The sequence below is a fragment of the Anolis sagrei genome, chromosome 1 (assembly GCF_037176765.1).
Source record: "Anolis sagrei isolate rAnoSag1 chromosome 1, rAnoSag1.mat, whole genome shotgun sequence".
NCBI classification, from domain to species: domain Eukaryota; kingdom Metazoa; phylum Chordata; class Lepidosauria; order Squamata; family Dactyloidae; genus Anolis; species Anolis sagrei.
In genome coordinates this window covers 10,966,564-10,984,188 of record NC_090021.1, presented here as the reverse complement: position 1 = coordinate 10,984,188, position 17,625 = coordinate 10,966,564, and the positions used below count along the sequence as shown (strand labels likewise).

The 17,625-nt window shown below is 42.0% G+C and overlaps 1 long non-coding RNA gene across 1 annotated transcript; it reads right to left on the bottom strand.

The window, feature by feature from the left end:
* Window positions 1-10,358: 10,358 nt before the first annotated feature.
* On the bottom strand, window positions 10,359-14,072 carry LOC137095870 (uncharacterized). Its single transcript, XR_010909017.1, has 3 exons — window positions 13,958-14,072; window positions 11,178-11,305; window positions 10,359-10,528 (listed from the first exon to the last, which is right to left on the bottom strand). It is a non-coding gene; the product is annotated as an uncharacterized lncRNA (long non-coding RNA).
* Window positions 14,073-17,625: the final 3,553 nt, after the last annotated feature.

Genomic DNA, 17,625 nt, shown 5'->3' with positions numbered 1-17,625 from the left:
GTTAAGGAACGCTTGCTCATCTCGGGAGAGCGCTGTGTTCTCGTCATCCTGAGACGAAGATGTAACTCCTTGGCAGCAAACAGAAATGTGACTGAGGCAACTCTGCATGAGGGTGACTCTGCCACAGCTGAGAGTGTTTGGCTGATCTGGACACAGAGAAGACAGAGGATGCATTCTGTCAACACATACAGGTCCCTGTATGGTCCATCCTAAAGGAGTCTTCTGTGCCAAAGGTGCACCAGGAGGACCTCTCTTTTCTGCTCTGAAGCTCATCAGGCTTGGACAGTTGGATCTGATGAGCAGGGCTATGTCGACATCCAGCTCAAAGTGTGGAATGAGGTCTTGAAGTCCTTTCAGATGAGGGTGTGCTTGCATCATCTCTGTGGTGGCAATCTGGTCCTTATTTCGTGGGATGGACGCACACTCAGTAAGGTCAGGTAACTCAAAATGAATATCTTTGCCACATGGCGAAATGACAAATCCAGATGCAATGCGGTCCTGTCTTCATTATTTGCCCGTACAAGTAGAAATACAATAATCAATCGTCTTTGCCTGCCCTTTGAAGTTTCTGAAGAAGTCAGGAGTAGCCAAAGAACTGTCACTTTGGTTGTCAAGGGCCACGCACATTCTTTTCTTCATCCATGGCTTGCTGGCGGGGTAGACCTCCGCCAAACAAATGGGATAGCAAATTCTAGTTTTCTTTGGGCTGCCGTACAGCTGAGTGCAGGCCACAGAGGGTGCCTCCGCACCCGATGAAGGTCCAGCTGAATCTTCTGGGTGCACATCTGGGGTGCGTTGGCTGGTGGCTCCGCTCTTAGCCCTGGAAGGCATGAAATCCTTGTTGTGCATCGCTGAGCAGTGTCTGTTGGATAGGCATACCTCGTTTCTCCATGAGTGAGGCTTCAATCTGGGTGCTGGATCCATAGCGCTGGTCAAGCCTTGTCCATGCTGTATCCAGTGCTCTATCCAGTTGGTCGATGAGAGCTGAGAAAATCCTTCTCACCTGATGAGCTGATACTGGGCTAAGCCATGCGACCTGGCAGCTCCTTTGCCAGGATGTTGGCACGGACCCTTTTCTGAGCTGCCTCCTATTGGATGCGCGTCAACCATAACTTTGATTCTAGCTCAATTTGAGCCTGCTTGAAGTCCAGGCCTAGATCTGCCTCAGCTTCAGCCTCAAGGATCTTTTCCTGCAGCTCCATACGCTTGGCTTCTTTGTTGTAGAAGGCCACAATTGATGAGGAGCTGCTCCTTGAAGCAGAAGATCCTGGCACAGAGTCATGTGTGCTGCTTGACTTCCTGCTGGGATGGCTGTGCTTGCTATGGGCAGATGTACCTCCCTGACTATTATTTGCACTCAAGGCCTTTGGGGAATGCTTAAGGAGCTTGGAACTTTCACTACAAGCAGGTGAAGGTTGACCATCCTTTTCCCTTCTGGGGGAGGGACTAAAATCAGCCACATGAAACAGGTGTGCATAGCTAGATTCCCAATGCTTAACACTGTTTAAAAACTGTAAAGCTCTGTGCTCTGCTTCCTGGCTATTTATTTTGCTAAACACCTGGGTGATGTCATCCACTAGGCTTCTCCACGTATTAATCAAGGCTTTGAGATTTGCCCTAATGTCCTGAGATTCCTTTAGGTCCTTAGAACTCTTTAAGTGACCATCAAGGTCAACAATGGAAAGCCAGACCCTTTCTGCCTTATTCGTGAGTTGAGTTTCTTCTTGTAAAAGCAGATTTAAGGCCTTTTGGGTAAGGTGCATAGAACTCTGGGATCGCAAGCTATAGGCTTTGCCCTCAGACTTTACAGAACCTGAGGTGTGAGCCATATTAACAAATTAAGCAAACAGTATGGCAATGCAATTACAAAAGCACACTCAAAACTTATTACTTTAAGGCAAAAAATAAGACACAGCAGCAAACAACAAATCAGATGCACATTAAACCCTTGCTGTATGGCTACAAACACCAAGGGAATTGCAAACCCTTTTGGGGGCACCTGGAAGGCAAGGGTAGCAAACGCTGTGGAAGCTTGCTTCTGGCTGGAGCAAAATGTTGCAATTTTGCTGTGCAAGCTTGCTTCTGACTGCTGGAGACATTGCAAAGTAGCAAAACCGTGCGGGCTTGCTGTGCAAAGGCGGGAAAAGAATTGTAGCATACTTGCAAGCTCTCTCTTGCAGAGCAGGTGGAGCTTGGAGCAAAGGAGGAAAGCACCGGCCCCTCCCCTCTGGTCACATGAGATGCTTTCCAAGATGGCCGAATCTCCAGGAACACGTTCATATGGGCTGCAGGTATGACGGCTTGAAATGGCTCTATACTGGTTCCCTTCTGGACTGTCTGTAGCTTTTAAAGTCCTTTCTTTTCAACACCTGGGTTGCAAAAGCAGCCAGCTTCGTTTCTTACTACACCCGGGCTGCAGAAGCAGCCGGCTTTGTTTCTTACTGTGCTGTTACGTGCTGGGCCTATAGCAGTTGGCTTCTGAACAGGACATGCTCTTTGTGCCCAGCGGGGAGCCGGGGTGCCTCGGCTGAGAGGCCCTAAAGACTTTGTATAGGAAAATCCTTAGGACCTCTCAGCTGAGGCACACCGGCTTCCTGCTGGGCACAAAGAGCATGTTCCGGGCTGCAAAAGCAGCCAGCTTCGTTTCTTATTACACCCAGGCTGCAGAAGCAGCCGGCTTTGTTTCTTACTGTGCTGTCACGCGCTGGGCCTATAGCAGTTGGCTTTTGAACAGGACGTGCTCTTTGTGTCCAGTGGGAAGCCAGGGTGCCTCGGCTGAGAGGCCCTAAAGTCTTAGTATAGGAAAATCCTTAGGGCCTCTCAGCCGAGGCACAGTGGATTCCCGCTGTGCACAAAGAGCGTATCCTGTTCAAAAGCCAATTGCTATAGGCCCAGCGCATGACAGCACAAATACTATTTATTAGAGTTGGATAGGTTTGGTTCGGAAGAGCCTAAAAGTCGTAAAAAAACCTTCCTACTTTGGGCTTCCAAAGCAGTTTTGAACCATGCAGGAAAGGTGGGAGGGTCAAATCCAAATTTGAACCACTTCTCTGTTTTTCGCGTAAATACTCCATAATGTTCGGATGTCTCTCAAGGTTATTTTAATTTTCATAACCATTAAGCAACTTTGGTAAAGCCTAAACAGTTTTAAAATCTTATATTTTCCCTTCCCCAGCTGTGCAAAGAGGGATGAGGTGGGCATGGCTAAGCACAGCCATCCTTGGCCCTGCTGTTAAAGTACATTTCCCACACTGCCTTGCTACTCATTAGCCAAAATGACCAAATTACCCCTATAGCTCAATAGGTGTCTGTAGCAGTCGTTGTCTAAATATAAAATGATTAAATCTACAAAGGTGTCTAAAGAGAAGGCAACAAACAATAAGCAAGCAACCCTAACCCTCTCACGCACAGATCAGATAAACAAACACATTCTTCAAAATAGACCAATGACAGTTTATTAAAGTTTTCTGCCACAGCAAGGACCAAACAGCGACGTCAAATGAAGCCCTGGACCACTCAGGGAGCGAATCTTAGACAGACAGTTTCAGGAGTCGGTGCGGTTGACTTGAATAGCTGTCAAAATGCAATAAAAATGCTGTATATCGCAATTGCCATAAGTCTTTTTTGCTTTCCTTTCTCTAACTTCCTATCTGCCTGCCTGCCTTCATTCTCTCTTTCCTTTCTCCTTCCCTTCTCCTCATACATATCATCTAACAACAGCCAATCTGCTTCACTCCCTTTGTTTCCCAGGCACATGACAGCGGGCCACTTCACCTAGCTGCAACAAATCACGTTGTTTCTTTTATTTCCCTTCTTAACTCATCATTTTTAAAAGTTGGAATATGAAGGGTAAGTGTGCCAGTTTGGTCCAGATCCACTAAGTCACGTAGGATCCTTTGTGGTCCAAAGTTATCAATCAACAAACATATATCCATACTTTGACTTTTATATCAATAGGGGATCAACTTAATGAGCTGAGTCAGTTGGTCCTCTCAGGCCACCTTTTCAGCTATCTTGAGTGAAACACCTGAATCATGGTGAACTGGGGCTGGCAATAAAACCTTTTAGCCTGTGTTGTATCCCAAAATCTGTGAAGTCCCATACTGCTTTGATATATGCCCTCCTAGAGCTCGTGGGTAATGCCAGACCAACTCCCGCCATCGTCTTCAATGTCCTAGAGATCGGTTGACACTGGACCTGGCTGACATCTAGTGTTGGGTGCCAACTATCTGAATTCTTGTATCTACATGTGCCTGATGCAACATGCCACAACACGGCAAGCAAAGTTCAATTGCCCTATCATTCCATTCATATATGGAATGCACTGTTGGATCCTAAACTATCAAATCTTCAACTTTGTATTGTGGCAGCCATGAAAACTGTTCTTGATCTCTATGTACATAAACATTAAACTGTGGGTGTGACTTTAGTTTTTTCTTGGACTAAGGACAGCCCCAGCTGGGCTCTCAGTATATGGAATGTAGTAGTGCAGCACATTGCCAAGTGTCAAGCTGTCCAATAAAAAGGAAGTCACTTAGATAATGAGTCCAGTTTTGGATTTGAGGGTCCATTCTTAAAAGGTGCTTAAGGCCCTATCCATGTAAAAGGTGCCCTCAAATACAAAGCTGAGAACCTCAAAATCCTCCGGGTAAACTGGAAACAGGTAGCCATCCCATTCCACCAGACTTGCTGGACTGCCTCATCATGGGATATGTAGTGCACTGCAGTTTCCTTCAGCAACAGCATCATTGGCTGGCTTTCCGCATGGAAATCACAGATGATGTATAAGCCAGAAATCTCCAGGTACCTTTTTGGCACTATCTCAAGGGAAGAGGCATAGCAGTTAGGCAGTGGGGGTGTGGAAAAGGGGTCTACCCTGACTTTAGTAATGTTGCCTCTAACAATAGCTTCATTCCACTGCACAGATCGCACATTATGTGACACTTTCCCTGGTAAGGAATTCAGAAACCAGACTTAAACCTCCCATAAATATTTGGTCAGAGCACTTTTGGGGTACCAGTCTATCCAGCATATGATGGCCATCTGATCACAGGCCATGTCAGCTACTGGCCAACAACTGCGGGGTAGCTGACTAATGACTTTGGCTCAATGTGTAATTGCTTCTGAGGCCCACTGGCCTGGATATTTGGAGCCCCTCCATGGCTACAGCTTCCCATACCAGGCCCGAGCTGCCAAGTCCCCACTCTCACCTGGTCTCTAAGTTGGGGTGGTGACATCACCTGCAGTTGTTGGCTTTGGGGACACTGAAGGTTGTGGACCATGGTTCTTTGCCGGTTTTCTCCCTCCCCTTTCTGTATGTTTAGTTATCAAACCAGTGGTGAAACCAGCGATGATATTTCCAAGCACTGATCCTGCATTCCTGTTTCCCCAGTTCATGCTGCAAAAGAAAGTAATATTCAACATCAAACCATTCTGTATAAGTGAGGAGGCAAGGCATACCAAGCTTCATCTTATTCGCCCATTTCCCATGGGGCTCTTCCAACTTTGTGTGGCCCATCATTAATGTTGAATTATAGTCCTGTCACATTTTGAGTCCTCTTGTTGATCTACCCTTTACTCAGGCTCTGGGGACGTTGGGTGGGATTGAGGAGGGATGGGTCTTAAAGGCCATTTTAGTGTATTTACTGTATTTTAATTACTATATAATTGTTTTTTCTACTTTTGTATTGGTCTTTTAAAACTGTCTAGTGTGGATATAGATGTTAGTCGCCTTGTGTCCTCTGGGGGAGGAAGGCAGGATATAAATGATGATGATGATAAAAAGAGCAAATTAAATGGCAGAAATACGATCTAGGTTCTCCACACCTGGGCCATCCCCATCATTAGATACACTGCTGGGATTATGAATTGGATACAAGCAGAAAAAAAAAGAATCTGATGACAATCCACTTCTCATTACACCTGCACAGTGATGTCGACAGAATTTACCTGCCCAGGAAATCAGGAGGCAGAGGTCTTTTGCAAGTGAAACAAATGGTAGAAGAAGAGAAACATGCACTGGCAGATTATGTGAAAGGCAGTCAAGAACCAACACTGAGGGAAGTCAGTAGTAGTAAACTGCTTCAAGTGCAAAAGACAAAGAGTGAATACCATAAAAACACAATGCAGAGCAGAAGACAAAACTGGTGAAAGAAGATTCTCCATGGGCAGTTCCTGGGAAACACTGAGAGCCAAATTGACAAAGAAAAAACTCACAAATGGAACTCTGAAAAAGGAGACAAAGGAGGGCCTGATTCTTGCAGCCCAAGAACAAGCCATTGGAACCAATGCCATTAAAGCCAGAATTGAAAAGTCGACAACAGATCTCAAATGTAGACTCAGCAAGGAAGCAGATGAAACAATAGATCACATCTTCAGCTGCTGCAAGAAGATCACGCAGACAGACTACAAGCAGAGGCATAACACAGTTGTTCAGATGATTAACTGGAACTTGTGCCACAAATACCATCTGCCTGCAACAAAGAACTGGTGGGATCACAAGCCCAAAAAAAGTTACAGAGAATGAACATGTCAAGCTACTCTGGGACTTCTGAATTCAGACAGACAGAGTTTTGGAGCACAATACTCCTGACGTCACGATCATATTAAAAAACAACGTATGTCTTGTCGATGTTGCAATCCCAGATAAAAGCAGGATTGAAGAGAAACAACTGGAAAAACTGACACGATATAAGGGTTTAAAGATCGAACTGCAAAGCTACCTTCTTTGGTTGCTCTGGGTGAGTGCAATGTTGTATTTTTAGGAGAAAGTCACCTTTTCCTTGATCATAGGAGATTCTTGCCTTGGTTTCATGTCATGTTTCTCTGTTTGTGATTAGGGAATCTCATTGAATACAGTTCTTTAACTTTTGGTGGTGCAGCGAGTGAAACCACTGAGCTGCTGAACTTGCTGACTGAAAGATAGGCAGTTCAAATCTGGGGAGCGGGGAGAGTTCCCGCTGTTAGCCCCAGCTGCTGCCAACCTAGCAATTCTAAAACAAGCAAATGTGAGTAGATCAATAGTTACCGTTTCATGCTGGCCAGATGACCTTGGAGGTGTCTATGGACAATGTCGGCTCCTTGGCTTAGAAATGGAGATGAGCACCACCCTTCAGAGTCAGACACAACTAGACTTAATGTCAAGGGGAAACCTTTACCTTTTAAATAATCAACTTGTTTGAAATGTGGTGGTGCAGGAAAGTTCAGGCGATACCATGAGATTTTCCAAAGAAAAAATAAATGGATTTTAAATTAAAAAAATAGCTTGAATTCTCCCTAAAAGGTAAGATGACAAAGATGAAGATATTGTTCTTTAGACATACTATGAGAAATACTATGAGAAGACATAATTTGCTAGAAAAGAAAATAATTTGGGGAAAAGTAGAAGGCAGTCTGAATACGGCTTTGATTGAGGTCTTTCAGGCCTCTCATGAAGAAGACCACCATATGAAAGTCACCTTTATAACAGTTAACAACAGCAATAAATATACCAGAAAGCTGCAATCTTACTTATTAGAAGACAGACAGCATGTTTTCAGTAGTCCACATCTTCCAACACGTGTTCCTAAACATTCACTCTTCTTTACACATACTCCATTCTTTTGCTTACACTTGAGTGAACCTTTTCCCCCTAGGAAGATCAAATTGAGATGTAAAAACAAAGACTATTATTCCAGCACAGCATAAATAGTATCTTTTAAGTGAAAATCATTTTCTCCTATCAATTTCTATGATTCACCTGAACATTTGGATTTCTCTTAATTTTCTCCCTCTTAAGGAAGCAGACAAAGGAGATTATTTCCACCTAAACAAGGTAGATTAGAGACTCCCTTTCAAAGTGAAACTCATAAAGAGATCTGCAGGAGGCAAAATGAATATATCAAAGGATAACAAAGGATTCTGTCTCTGAGGGTGCACAAATGGCTGATGACCCTATCACTATGGCATTCCCTGAGTTGATTTTCAAGGTCTGAAACTTCTTACCTTCACAAAGCAAGATCATTCCTGAAAGGATAAGGATAGAAAGCCAGCTGATCTGCATTGTCAAAAGTTGACCACGAACTGGAGTAGGACAGTAAGAGACAAGGGTTCTGCATCTACCTAACTGCCAAATGCCCAGCTATTTATGGACCCACCAAACTTTTGTCGTTCATTTATCTTTATGTAATTCCAGTTTGTTCATTTCTGGTACATTGACCTCAATAAAACATTGTGCAAGATAAGAAGTCATTTTATGGATGATTTTATTTGTATGCTTTTGGTTGGAACAACTGATGCATATGCACACAAGGACATTTTCGCCTATTGGTATTAGATGTATTTATACACCGGCTTTTCCCCAGTCAGCTCACAATTTTAGTTAAAATTCACACACAAGTTTAAAAAAGTGATTATACAAATTAAAATTAAATGCAATTTATCATTTGCTGAGCATCATCTTCCATCATCCTGAATGTGAAATGACAGGATTCCACCTCTGTAGGGTGAGATGAGATGACAGGATTCCACCTCTGTAGGGTGAGATGAGATGATAGGATTCCATCTCTGTAGGATGAGATGAGATGACAGGATTCATAGCTTCCTAACTCTTCAGCTCTTTGTTAGGCCTGTATATATGAATGAATTCACTAATTTTGCAACATGACTGAGGTGAAGAGAAATCCAAATGTTTTTGCTGTTCATGTGAATCAAAGAAATGATAAGAGAAAATGATTTTCACTAAAAGGTGGGACAAATGGAATGAGATTCACATGTGATCCACTTGAGCGTTACATGATTGGACTACCTTCCTTTCTGGGAGTTGTAGTTCACCCACAACCAGAGAAACTGTGACCTCCACCAATGATGGACCTGGATCAAACTTGGCACACAGAACCCCCATGACTAAATCAACCTACTGGAGCGGTTTGAGGGGACTGGTTCACCATAGAGGGAGTTGTAGTTTACCCTACTGCCAGAGAGCACACTGAACCCCACTGATGATGCATCTCATGTAACTGCTGAACAGTTACATGATTGGAAAAGGACTTCTTCCCTTAGGCTTCACTTAGAATCATAGAGTTGGAAGAGACCTCGTGGGCCAACCCCCTGCCAAGAAGCAGGAAAATTGCATTAAAGCACCCTTGACAGTGGGCCATCCATCTCTGCTTAAAAGCTTTCAAAGAAGGAGCCTCCACCACACTCTGAGGCAGACAGTTCCACTGCTGAACAGTTCTCACAGTCAGTAAGTTCTTCCTCATGTTCAAGTGGAATCTCTTTTCCTGTAGTTTGAAGCCATTGTTCCACTGTGTCCTAGTCTCCAAGGCAGCAGAAAACAAGCCTGCTCCCTTTTCCCTATGACTTCCTCTCACATATTTATACATGGCTATCATGACTCCTCTCAATCTTCTCTTCTTCAGGCTAAACATGCCCAGCTTTTTAAGCCACTCCTCATAACTCTTCTTCTCCAGACCCTTGATCATTTTAGTCACCCTCCTCCGGACACCCGTCAGCTTGTCAATATCTCTCTTCAACTGTGGTGCCCATAATTGGACACAATATTCCAGATGTTGTCTAACCAAGCCAGAATAGAGGGGTAGCATGACTTCCCTGGATCTAGACACTATATTCCTTATTGATGCAGGCCAAAATCCCATTGGCTTTTTTGGCCGCTGCATCACATTGTTGGCTCATGTTTAACTTGTTGTCCACAAGGACCCCAAGATCTTTTTCACATATACTACTCTCGAGCCACGCGCTCCCCATTCTCCATCTTTGCATTTCATTTTTTCTGTCTAAGTGGAGTACCTTGCATTTGTCACTGTTGAACTTCATTTTGTTAGTTTTGGCCCATTTCTCTAATCTGTCAAGATCGTTTTGAATTCTGCTCCTGTTGTCTGGAGTATTGGCTATCCCTCCCAATTTGGTGTCATCTTCAAACTTAATGATCCCGCCTTCTAACCCTTCATCCAAGTCATTAATAAAGATGTTGAGCAGGACCAGGCCGAGGATGGAACCCTGCGGCACTCCGCTCATCACTTCTTTCCAGGATGAAGAGGAAGCATTGATATGTTTGCTTAAAGAATTACAGATCCACCTAACTGTAGTTTTGCATAGCCCACAGTGGACTAGTTTGTTTGCTGTTCATGGGAGATTTTGCCAAAACCCTTACAGAAATCCAGATGTGTTACATCCATAGCATTCCCTGCATCTACCTAGTGCTACGGTGCTCCATGCAATCATGCTGGCCACATGGCCTTGGATCCGCCCTGAGTCCCCCTGGGGAGATAGAGTGGAATATAAATAAAGTGTTGTTGTTGTTGTTGGAAGGGGGCATAGACTGATTGTGGTCATAAACACACATGGGGTAAACTCTTGCAGTAAATCATTTATTTATTGAAATCATCAGTAATTTTATAAAGCAGAAGAAAGACTTGATCAGTTGATTCATGATCTTCAATCTCATTCCAACAGTGACCAATTTTTCTTTCAGGTTCAGATTGGGAGACATTCACCATGTTGTAACTGGTTACTCTCCCTTCGCATAGTTCTGCAAGAAGATAATGGGTTTTTAAACTGTTGCATTATGTACAGAGACAAGGGGAAGCAATTCTCTTTTCGTGTATTATGTGGAAAATACAGTTGACAGTCATTGCTTGGTAATGTGGTAGAAAATCTAAACACTAGATGGCTTTTGAAAAGGAAATGCAAAAGGAAGGAATAAGATGGAAGACTGCAGTCAAGAAATTTGAAGAAGATTAGGACTTATAGGGGCAGCTTAAAGCAACTAGACAACATCACGTATTAGTAAAGTTATACTGGTAAATAGCAAGGTCAGTACTGTCTATGCCTTTGTATTTCCAGTTTCTATGTATGTAAATGCTGTGTAATGAAGAAAGCTGATAGGAAAAATTTGAAGATATTTGAAAAGTGGTGCTGGAGTTGGGTAGTTAAAAATTAAAATAAATAGATGATGAAACTGACAGTATTGTTCTTTCTACAATATTGTTCTTTTTTTTCACTAGAAAAGGCAATAATGCTTGGCAAAGAGGAAAGAAGTAGGAGAAGAGCAAAATGGCAACAAGGAAGACAGAGCTTTGATTAAGGTTTTGAGGGTATCTCATTAATAGGACCACAGTAAGAAAGTCAACTTTACAAGAGTTAACAATAACAAGTGACCAAAAAAGTAGAAATCTTACCCAACAGCAATGTTTTGTAAGGCCACATCTTCCAATGATGCCATATCCCAACTTTTCACATTCACTTTTCTTTACACACTTCCCGTGCATATCTCTACACTCCGCTTTTGTTTTGACCAAAGACCTTCCTGGAAAGATCAAATGGTGATGTTAAGTTGAAGATCTTCCACATTTCTGGCACAATTGAAACTACACCTTTGAATGAAAAGTATTTTCTCCTTTCAATTTTTGTTATTTATCTGCATAGTCATTAAGCTGGATTTCCCTTAATCAGATGTCACATTGCCAAATTAAGGGGATTTATTGACTTTCCAGGTTATTTCTGACACTAGCAATGCTTAGTAGGGCTATTTTTCTCCCCCCATAAGGAAGGAAAGAGAAGAGATTATTTCCACCTAAGCAAGGTAGATTAGAGGCTCCTTTTCAAGGTGAAACTCATAGAGAGGTCTGCTGGAGGCAAAATGAATATATCAAAGGATAACAAAGGATTCTGTCTCTATAGGTGCACAAACAGACAACCCTATAACCATGGCATTCCCTGAGTTTATTTTCAAGGCCTGGAACTTCTTACCTTCACAAAGTAAGATCATTCCTGACAGGATAAGGATAGAAAGCCAGCTGATCTGCATCGTCAAAACTTGACCAGGAACTGAAGTTGAAGAGAGAAAGGTTCTGCATCTACCTAATGGGCAAATGTCTAGCTATTTATAGGCCCACTAAACTTTTGTCAGTAATTATCATTATGTAGTTTCAATTTGTTCATTCTGGTACAGTGACCCCAATAAAACATTGTGCAAGACAAGAAGAAATCATTTTATGGATAATTTTATTTGTATTTAGAACAGAGGATGCATACACACAAGGACATTCTCTGCCTATTGGTATTCTCTGCCTATTGGTATTATTTATTATTTATTTTATTTATTTGCCATATTTGTACCCCACTTTTCTCTCTACCCCACCAAGGGGACTCAAGGTAGCTTACAATGGCACATACACAGTGCCTCAAAACAACAAATTTCTATACCAAAATGCCCCTATGGGTTTCACCGATGGAGGCACATCAAAGAAGATTACTAGGATGGAGAGCATGGCCAACATATAGAGACTTACTGGTGAGGAATACCATGGAGATTAAATCCTTTCAGCAAATAAAAGAAATAAATGGGAACATGACGTGGCTACATTACCTGCAAATGAAAGAATATATTAAGCAAGATAATAAGACTGGCTTTGCCTGGGAAGATACAACTTGGGATAAGATATTGAAGACGAATAAAAAAGTAATCTCAGTCATTTATAATACATGATTAACCTGGCTAATGGAGTGTGAGCAAGTGAAACCATGTATGATAAAATGGGCAGAAAATATAAGAAGACCTATTCAATTTAGAGAGTGGGAGCAGATGTGGAACAAAAAATTGAAATATGTTTACGCAACAGATTTAAAAGAAAACTGGATAAAAACGTTCCACAGATGGTACACCACTCCTAAGAAAATATCTTTAATGAATAAGAATACTTCTGATAAATGTTGGAAAAATTGTCATCAAACAGGTACCTTTTACCATATGTGGTGGTCATGCAAAGAAATAGAGAAATATTGGTCGAAAGTACATGAGGAGTTACAAATTTTTTTGAAGAGAGTCTTTAAGAAGAAACCAGAATATTATCTATTGGGATTTACGGATTTGGAATTACAATTAGATGAGAACGAAGATAGACTATTTACTTATGCTACAACAGCGGCGAGAATATCTTTGGCAAAGTTTTGGAAACAGGAAGATATCCCTACCATTGAAGAGTGGTTAGGGAAATAAGAGAAATAAGAAAAATTGATGAATTAACTTTTTTCTTGAAAAAGAATACCAGGAATCCGATAAAGAGGACAGATTGGACTCTATATGAAAATTATGAAAAGGAAAGAAGTAAATAAGAGGAATATTATGAAGTTGATACAATGGAAATATTACTGAGGACACAACACCTGATGGAGAGATGGAAGTCAATTTTTTATCTATTTCTTTTGTTTGGTTTTTTTGTGCTTTTTCCTGTTTTTATGTTTTTTTTCAGTGGACTTGGGGGCAGGGGGGGGGCTGCTTTCTTTTATTTTTTTTCCTACTTTTCTATCCTCTTCTTTAATATTCCCCCTCTTTCGATTTTACTTTTAAAATCTTAATAAAAAGTATTTAAATAAAACAAATCCACCTAAAATAATTTAAAATTACAACATACCAGACATGATTAAAATACATTAAAAGTTTTACAAACGCCATCCAGAGTTCAAAGTCTAAGGCAATTCCAAGGTCAAATTGCTCATAATTCTATATTTGGAATACTGCATTGCTCTTAGTTTTGAAAGCCTGCTCCCTGAACCAGGTTTTGACTCTCTTCCTGAAGGCTAGGAGGGAGGGGGCTGATATCACTCCCGTCTCCATCGCAAGCACGACTTGTGGGGACAAGGGTGAGGGCCTTCTCTGTGGTGGCCCCTCGGCTCTGGAACCTGCTCCCCAGAGAAATTAGACAAGCCCCAACCTGGCAGTCTTCAGGAAGAGCTTAAAAACTTGGCTGTTCCAGTGTGCCTTCAATAAATGAACTATAAAGAGCTACTAAAGAAACAAGGTGGAAATTGGCTTTTGAAATCTCAAGATGGGATAAACAAAAACTTTAGAAATGTTTCCTGGCTCCAATACAAATCAGATAAATGAACACTTTAGAGAGGACAAAAAGGTTGGTTTCATGGATAAAGATACGTTTTGAGATAAAATAATGTGACCCACCTTATACAATACATGATTGGGAAAGGACTTCTTCTTCAGGATGGGGTCCATCAAAACTGACAATGTAACGGCGCGAGTGGCACCACCTATAAACTGTGTAACATGCCCCAACTTGTCTGTTTTCTCTGTAAATGTATAGTTGGATTGATTTGTTATTTATAGCTGTCAATCAATGTTATTTGCACCAGTTGAATTGCTCCCTGGGCTCAATTGTTTGGCCCCACCTCTTCCTAGAAGGGGAGGGCAGTGTTTCCTTCTTCATTCTACCATCAGACAGCTTTATAGACAGATGTGAGAAAGACTTGGCTCTAAAGCCCTTGTTTTAAGCTATCTCTCATCACCAATTCTCAGGTTTTTACCCTTGAGACTCACACTTCATGCCCAGATCTTCCTGGACAACGTTGAGGAATCTCAAGCACCTTCAAACCAGTCCTTTGGCACCAGAGGAAGACTTTGTGCCATCAAATATAGGCCATTTGGACTGGGGTTGTGGATGCTTAGGCATTCACAGCCATTGAGAAAGAGGGAACTTGGAAAGCTTCTCAGCTGCAAACTCCTTGGACCCAAGACTTCAGAGACCATAACATATATTTTCTTTATCCCCGTTCTAACATCAAGTTTATCCCTAAGAAAGATAACTCATTGTGAACAATAAAGACCATTTCGAGTTATCTGTTGTGTCTTGGTCCTTGGGAGTTCCAGTTTCCTAAAGGAGGGCAAGAAGCAATCCCCTGGGGGGAGATGTCATGTCCATGTTTCTTTCATTAAGATCTATAGACCCCAGGTGCGATGGTACAGATAAGCAACATTAATGAACAGGTTTTGCTACATTCAGTATGGCATATATTTTTCTATAATCCTATGAACTGAAGCCCCATAAGACAGATGCTCTCTTTATGTTAGCATATGTCTTATATTTCATTACCAGAATGTAGTATTCTAAAGGGGTTAATGCCTTGAAATCTTTGGATTTTGCTCCTTATGGGAAGGTATCACATAAATGTGTTTCTTTTAATGTCACCTTTCTTTTTCACTAACACATTTGGAAGCCTGCCTTTTTATATGTTTTGTAGGATATTTCGCATTCTTTGGCATGTCTTCTTCAGCTCCATGAAAATGGCAGGCTTTGCACTCACCAACTGATTTTCTGGTGTCCCACTCCATTCTTCTCGGAGATACCTCCCTTGGTATTGAAGGAACTAGCGAAAGTCATCTCGGAATCATTGGCAATCATCTTTGAGAGATCTTGGAAAATGGGAGAAGTTCCGGCAGATTGGAGGACGGCAAATGTGATCCCTATCTTCAAGAAGGGAAAAAAGGACGACCCAAACAATTACTGTCCAGTTAGCCTCACGTCGATAACAGGCAAGATTCTGGAAAAGATCGTTAAGGAAGTGGACTGCAAACACTTAGAAACAAATGCAGTCATCGCTAATAGTCAACATGGATTTATCAAAAACAAGTCATGGCAGACTAATCTGATCTCTTTTTTCAATAGAGCTACAAGCTGGGTAGAGGCAGGGAATGCTGTGGGTGAGCATACCTGAATTTCAGTAAGACCTTTGACAAGGTCCCCCATGACCTTCTGGCAAACAAACTAGTCCAATGTGGGCTAGGCAAAACTATGGTGAGGTGGATCTGTAATTGGTTAAACGAATGAATCCAGAGGGTGATTCTCCTCAATGCTTCCTCTTCATCCTGGAAAGAAGTGGAGTGCCACAGGATTCCATCCTGGTCCTGGTCCTGTTCAAGATCTTTATTAATGGGTTCTTGTAGGTTTTTTCAGGCTATATGGCCATGTTCTAGAGGCATTCTCTCCTGACGTTTCGCCTGCATCTATGGCAAGCATCCTCACTACCTCTGAGGATGCTTGCCATAGATGCAGGCGAAATGTCAGGAGACAATGCCTCTAGAACATGACCATCTAGCCCAAAAAAACCTACAACAAGTGAGTTATTCTGGCCATGAAAGCCTTCGACAATACATCTTTATTAATGACTTAGATGAAGGGTTAGAAGGCATGATCATCAAGTTTGCAGATGACACCAAATTGGGAGGGAGAGCCAATACCAAGACAGAAGCAAAATTCAAAACCTCTCCCTTCAGTTGTGGTGCCCAGAATTGGACAATATTCCAGGTGTGGTCTAACCAAGGCAGAATAGAGGAGTAGCATGACTTCCCTGGATTAAGACACTATATTCTATTGATGAAGGCCAAAATCCTGTTGGCTTTTTTTGTCGCAGCATCACATTATTGGCTCATGTTTAACTTGTTGTTCATGACGACTCCAAGATCTTTTTCACACGTGCTGCTCTTGAGCCACTCAACACCCATTCTGTATCTTTGCATTTCATTTTTTCTGCCTAAGTGGAGCATCTTGCATTGAACTTCATTTTGTTAGTTTTGGTCCAGTTCTCTAATCTGTTGAGGTCATTTTGAATTCTGGTCCCGTCTCTGGAATATTTGCTATTCCACCCAATGTGGTGACATCTGCAAATTTAATAACCACAACCTTTAAACCTTCATCCAAGTCATTAATAAAGCTGTTAAACAGTACTGAGCCTAAGACACAACCCTGTGGCACTCCACTAGTTGCTGCTTTCCAGGATGAAGAGGAATCATTGATGAGTACCCTTTGGGATCGGTTGTTTAACCAATTACAAATCCACCTAACAGTAGTATTATCTAGCCCACATTTAACTAGTTTGTTTGCAAGAAGATCATGGGGAACCTTGTCAAATGTCTTGCTGAAATCAAGATATGCTACATGCACAGCCTTCCCTGCACGTACCAAACTGGTCATCATATCAAAAAAAGAGATAAGATTAGTCTGATATGACTTGTTTTTGAGAAATTCAGTTTGACTTTTAGTAATCACAGTATTTGTTTCTAAGTGATTATAGACTGCCCCTTAATGATCTACTTCAGAATCTTTCCTGGTATTGATGTTAGGCTTACTGGATGATAATTATTGGGGTCCTCTTTTTTCTTCTGAGCAGGTTCATACATCAAGGATAATTTTTATACTATCATGTTTCATGGCAAAATGGTGGAACATTAATTATTTTTCTGTTGTGTGGTGTCTTTGAACCAATTTTCACATACTACAATCTTATCCTAGTGGAGGTTTACCATTGTCTTCCTCTTAACCATGAGAATGTGCCTTGTCCAAAGTTATCAAGTCAGCTTTCTGCAGGTGCCTACGGATGTGAGAGCTGGACCTTAGGGAAGGCTGAGCGAAGGAAGAGAGATGCTTTTGAGCTGTGGTGTTGGAGGAAAGTTCTGAGAGTGCCTTTGACTGCGAGAAGAACCAACCAGTCCATCCTCCAGGAAACAAAGCCTGACTGCTCATTGGAGGGAAGGATACTAGAGACAAAATTGAAGTGCTTTGGCCACATCATGAGGAGACAGCAAAGCCTAGAGAAGACAATGATGTTGGGGAAAGTGGAAGGTAAAAGGAAGAGGGGCCGACCAAGGGCAAGATGGATGGATGGCATCCTTGAAGTGACTGGACTGACCTTGAAGGAGCTGGGGGTGGTGACGGCCTACAGGGAGCTCTGTCGTGGGCTGGTCCATGAGGTCATGAAGAGTCGGAGACGACTGAATGAATGAACATACAACTTCTCGTCATTATTGACTTATGGTGACCCTAATACAGACCTATCATG